Source organism: Prionailurus viverrinus, chromosome X (assembly GCF_022837055.1).
Source record: "Prionailurus viverrinus isolate Anna chromosome X, UM_Priviv_1.0, whole genome shotgun sequence".
Lineage (NCBI taxonomy): Eukaryota > Metazoa > Chordata > Mammalia > Carnivora > Felidae > Prionailurus > Prionailurus viverrinus.
Genome location: NC_062579.1, coordinates 78,374,438 through 78,381,108, shown reverse-complemented (window position 1 = coordinate 78,381,108; position 6,671 = coordinate 78,374,438).

The following is a 6,671-nucleotide window of genomic DNA, read 5'->3' as shown; positions in this document are numbered from 1 at the left end:
TTTACAAATTAAAGCAACAAAATCTGTCACTTGTGCAAATACATTCATTTTCTAGAGTGTTGTTAAAGTATGCAAATGGAGTTAAAACTATGTTAGCTATGACGCAGAGCCTGTACCACAGCCAGAAATGTTAAAATAAAATCAACCAACATTTACCAAGCACCTACTGAAACATAGAGTATGTGATCTAATTCAGTAAACACCATTGGAAGAAGAAAAGAGACTAGAAGAAGAGATATTAAAAGTCTCTGTTGTGGCTCAGTCAGTTAAACCTTCAACTCTTGATTTCAGCTCAGATCATGATCTCACGGGTTGAGCCCCAAGCTGGGCTCCACACTGACAGCATAGAACCTGCTTAGTATTCTCTCTCTCCCTCTCTCTCTGCCCTTCCCCTGATCTCTCTCTCACACACACATCTCTCTCAAAATAAATAATAAACTTAAAAAAATACTCTCTGTAAGTACCTGAGTTTCAGATATGGTAATATAGTTAAGCTGTAACTTTCATCAGCATAATGAATAGTGAAATATGCCTGTAAGATGACTGACCCAAGTCCCCTGGGAGAATAAAAGGAAACAATCAAGTAAATTGTTTTTAACAACTACTATGGGTCTAGAACTGGATTAGATAGGCTGCAGGTCAAAGGAAGAAAACATGGTTTTGATCCTCAAGAGGCTCTTGATCTCTCTCACTGCAGAGGTAATGCATCCTCAAATTAAAAGCCAATTTAATAGAAGGCATGCAATTTATGCTAAATGTTTACTAAAAGTACAGCCATTAGGTCTCTAGGACTTCAGAGCATACAAAGTCATGGCCAGCTGGAGTGGGCTTTTACTTAATCCTGCTTGAGCATCTATTAAGGGCAAGGTGCCTTTCTCCCAGTGCTCTTTCAAGACAAATCCTCTTATGGAAGGAAGCACTGAAGCTTGAAGGATAGGAACATTTTGATACTCTCCTGGTTATCTGGACTCTAACCCTCACACTTCCTCCTGCCCCAGACCCCAAGGGGGCAAATTCAGCCTTTCAAAAAAAATGTTATCAAATTTTGTGCCATAATCCTTCTCACATCAGCATCCATCTCATCAGTTCTGTTCCCACTGCCATCTTATTGAAAGCCTTCATTAACTCACGTTTGAACTCTATTACAACCTCCTAACCAGGCCTCCTCTCTCCAGTCTCTCCTCCCACTAATCTACCCTGCACACAGTTGCCAGATTCATCTTCCTGAAATGCCAGTTTTGTTCATGTCTCTATCCATTTTCTACAGGATACATTTTATGCTTCTCTCCCTGGTATTCAAGTCTCTGTACAATCAGAGCTCAGTCTACATCTCCAACTTCATTTTTCCTACAATAATATTCTAGTTCAGCCAAGTCTAGTGTCACCAAACTTTTTTTTTACATTTCCATTTCCAGCTTCTATTCAGTTTTCCCAATCTTAAATGCCTCCCTAGTCTTTTTTACAGATATAAATTCCAAATTCCATCTCATTCATAAAGTTTTCCCTGAGAACCCTGACCAACAATAAAAGCTTACTTCTCTGGCTTCAAACTATTCCATTGGCACTTATTTTAACTCTAGTTTATTATGGGTGTATTCCTCTTCCCTAACGTCAGCAAACAGGTGATCAGGATGTGAAATTGTAAAAGACACACAAGGGGGTAAGCACCATGGAAGCCAGGAGACCAGTTAGAAGGTTATTGTACTCTTACAAGCAAGAGATAATGATGCCTGGAAAATATTCAGGGCCTGGGAATACAAAATAATTAATGGTGAAATACATTACAAAAGAAGGATCAACAGGATTTGATGATTGAGGAGATAAAGGAATCAGAAGAATGAATAACAAATGAGTTTTGAGGCTGAATCATACCATTAAAATTAAAAAGGGAGAGTCAAATGGGTTTGGAAAAAAGGTAATGAGTTTTTTCTTAGGCTAATTGAGCTCACAAGGTATAGTAGGTGGTTACAGAGAAAGCTTGTAAAAATGATTAGAGCTGGTGCAGGTTTGAGAGAAAGCTATGTAGAAAAAGTAATTGGATCCATGATTATAAATGCATTTGTAAAGAAAAAAAATGAAGGAAGGATGAGAAAAGATGGAGGAGAAAGAGAAGAGGATACAATGAAAGAGATACAGGACTAATAGAAAGAGTTAAATAAACAAAGAGCTTAAACACAATAAGGGAGAAAACAAAACAAAAGAAAAACTTCAACAACCTTTATTCTGATCTCAAAGATGCCCAATTTTGGGACCAAAACCATCAGCATAAGATGTAGGGTGCCCTGAGTTTTAAGGGAATGGAGGCAGTAGGTGTTTGGCACTGAGATTAAGAAAAGAAAAAACATGGAACAGAAGCTAAAGGGCACAGAAGGACAAACCAATAGTTTTGGTGCAATGGGGCTCTACCATATCATGTGCAGACATCGCTGAGTTGAATGGTTTACTGATTAAGAGTATAGATATTACGTTCAGGCTGGCTAAGTTTGTATCCCAGGTCTGCCACTTTGAACCCATGCAAAATTGGGCAATGTATTTAACTCCCTTATGATTCACTTTCCTCATATATAAATTGGGGATTATGAAAATACTATCTACTTGATTGGCTTGTTATCAGAATTAAATAAGTTAATAGTAAATTAATCCAGGTCATGTGATTGGAATATAAAACATGTTCAACAAATGTTAGCTATATTATGATGGTGTTTATCATTAGTACATGATCCAGTTCATATTTTGGCCCTTTCAAACATATAGACACCTGCACATTTGCCCAAAAAAGACTCAAGGTTGAAGAATTATTCAAAATCAATCCTTGGTGTTAATGCATGTTGAAAGGGTACTAATATATACATGTCAAGTTGTCTCAGATTTCAGCTGAGATAAATAAAGAAAATAATTAGTTGATTAAATTTTATTTGTGATGTTCAGAAACTGAAAAGTTTTATATCTATGCTTTAAAATGCCCTTGTGGGGCGCCTGGGTGGCGCAGTCGGTTAAGCGTCCGACTTCAGCCAGGTCACGATCTCGCGGCCCGTGAGTTCGAGCCCCGCGTCAGGCTCTGGGCTGATGGCTCAGAGCCTGGAGCCTGTTTCCGATTCTGTGTCTCCCTCTCTCTCTGCCCCTCCCCCGTTCATGCTCTGTCTCTCTCTGTCCCAAAAATAAATAAACGTTGAAAAAAAAATTTTTTAAAAATAAAAAAAATAAATAAAATAAAATAAAATGCCCTTGTATGGGTCCCATGTAAGCATCCTATAAGTAGTTAGAATTTTGCATATAACCTCCAACATGTATGCTGGTTTAAATGAATTACAGGGTACATAAAATGCCTCATTTATTTTAATTAGAGGATTTTGTAAACAACAAATGAAGTAGTTGTTGCTATGCAGTGGCTCCTTAGAATAACGCTGTATCACATAATAAAAATGTTCCTTGTTTTTATGGACCATAGAGCACATTCAGTAAACTAGGAATAGGATGATAGTCAACCAGTTGAAAATTCTTTTACAAGATGAATTATATGCACTCATAGTCAGCAATATATACCTGAAAAAAATAACTTTTATAGGAGTAAAATTTTGTCATGTAATCATATAGCCCATTTTCTAATATGTTGAAATAACATAGGTTCTGGGTATTATTCCAAATTTATTATTTACATTTATCTTCTTATCCCAACCTCCAACAGTCAGTTAAACAGAGGAAGTAGAATTTTGCTTCTAGTTGAATTCTCTCCTGTTCACTGTGATAGATCTGCAGATATTTAAAAAAACCTTCTACATCACAAATGTACCCATAGAATGGGCACCATTTTGATTATTGTGATCTCTCTTTCTCCACTCTCTCTGTCCTTGCCTCCCTCCCTCTCCCCCTCATTCTCTCTGTCTCTCTCCCTGCTAATTATTCTACTAAAATAAATTCTTGATTAGCCAGATCACAATTATACAACGATTAAGAGAACTCTCAACTCATGACTTAAATTACTTAGAAAAGGGAATGACAAGGAGCGTCTGGGTGTCTCTGTGGGTTGAATCTCAGCTTAGGTCATGATCTGACAGGTTGTGAGATCAAGCCCTGAGTCAGGCTCCACACTGACAGCATGGAGCCTGCTTGGAATTCTCTGTCTGTTTCTGTCTCTCTGTCTCTGTCTCTCAATAAATAAACTTTAAAAGAAGGGAATGGTAAGTCACATGGAGGAAAAAATGGTAACAGTAATTTTGTTAAAAATATTTCTAAGGAATGAATGTAGAGCTCAGTGCAATTCAGCTCAATCTCCTATACCATCTACATTTCCATATATAACTATGAACATTGTTCATTGATGGTCAAAGAAATGGTCCAGAGACACTGGGGACCATAGTTACACAAGGACACTACAATGTTCCCATCATTATAGAAACGTTTATTTAAATTTGATCAACCTTTTATTAATACAAGAAAGACACAATTTAGAAAGATTTTCCAATAATTTGAAATCTAAAGCAAACTTTGAGATGGTGACACATAATTCAAGCAATCTCTTTAGAAATACAGTTGCTATATATTTTTCTGCACAAAAACACAACAATTTTCTCTATTTCTCCAAAAATGCAGGACATTCCATTCTTTTGCCATTTCCTCACTTTTCAAGGCAGGTCAAGGAAATAGTGGGGCAAATGGTTTAAGCTCTGTTTGCCACCTGTGGCAAGGTGATTTACCTCGACATTTGGTGGCTATATTAGTAATACAAGTGTTCTTTCTAAGTGCATAACCAACAGGGTAATTTATTAAGATCCGTTACAGATTGAACGCCAAAGCCTGAGCAGTTATAGATGAACCAACCAACAATAGAAGCGCTTACTACCCTCCACGAAAGACAAACCACTTAGTTCTGTCCTTTAAGGCTGAAGCAGCCTGAAAAAACTGTCAGCCTGGTCTAGTCTGAGACAGACAGTAGATCTCCTTTCTACTGAGGCAGCTGTTCATTTACTCAAAGGACTGAAGATGTTTAACAAGATTAGGAAGTAAAGAAACATCAAAAAGAATGCACTGAGTAGAGAAATAAAGACACCTGGGCACCAGTTAAACAAGCAGTTTCTAGCTCCAGTGAAATATTTGAACAAATGGATTTTTAACCTCAATGGCCTAGTGGAAATAGATCAAGCTGGGACATCAGTACCCTGGAGTTAGAGATTGCTCCACCTTATCATTCTCCCATACTGGCAGATAAAATTAAACGTTGAACTATGACCCAATTACCAAAAAGAGTACCTGGAATCAAGTCCTGATTGTACAGTGTGTCTTTTGATAACAATATTTTGATATTTTAGTGCTCAGTTAATTACGTAGTGTTTGGTTTAATTGTGTTTTGATGTTATTTCCCTACTTGGCTGATTATTCTATATTGATGTTGAACGAATCTGATACCCGAGTGTCTTTATTTCATATATTTTACTGTGAAGAAGTAAAGGGGAAGAGTACAAGAGCCTAGATTTTGAAAGGAACATGTGTTAACTGATGAAAATTTAAATTCATGTACATCTGGTCCCCTTTTACTTCAGATACCATTGGATTGCCATTCTATGAAGAGCAATGTGTTATTATCATTATTAATTTAAGTTGGAATTGATTTAAAAAAATAGCTACTTCAGTGCATATTTGTATTATGATTTACTATTTGCAAAATGCTGTCATATGCATGTTCTCATTTGATCTCCACAACATTATGAAGTAGGTATTATCACTCTTCATCCTCGTTTTACAGATGAGGAAACTATGGCACAGAATAGTTAAGCAATGTACTCATGGTCATGTACCTAGTGAGTGGGAGAGGTAGTACTTCAACCAAATAAGTCCACTGCCCTTTCTCCCTCACTTCTGCTTCTTTCCACAGTGTTTGCAGATCACTTAAGGGCTTTCATTATTATTTCATTATTTCCTTTTTCTTAGCCTTCAGGCTACTCAACTGAAATTTCAGTCTATGTAGATCATGCATATAGATATACCTTAAATACATATTTGGCACTTAAAAAGAAGATGCCAGAAATTCTCCACATCAAAACAAAAACAAAAACAAAAAACAAAAAACAAAGATACATGCTTCAGAGTAAAACAGCAGCTTGGCTTGTTGTCTTTAAAATACATGTTTGGCATTTAAAAAGAGATTCCAGAGATTCTCCTACAAAAAAAAATTAAAGCTAAAGGCTTCAGACTAAAACAGCAGCATGGCTTGCAGTCTGTAAAAGTCTCAGTCTCAGTCTGTAAGAAATTGGCTTCTGCTGCTGTCATTTTCTCATCTCTCATGAATGCTCTGTTTTGTTTTTTTTGGTTTTGTTTTGTTTTGTTTTTCTGCCTGAAAAAAAGAGCCAAAGAGCATGCACATTTGGTGAACTATAAGAATTTCCTTGCTAACACATAAACTTTCTTCTAAGAATGTCTTAGATCCAGGACAAACTTGAACTTATTAGTGGATGTAAAATGGCAACTTAGAACTCCCTTTAACAGATATAAATCACTATCTTCCCCACCCTCACATGTGCCTGTGATAGATTGTACCTCTACTTCCTTTACATCAAAACATGTTTCCTAGATTCCAATAAAATGCTAAGTAAATTTAAAAAGAAAAGTTTTATCAGATGACCTATTCATAGCATACTAATCATAAAATACAAATAGTACATTTTCAAGTAAATTCA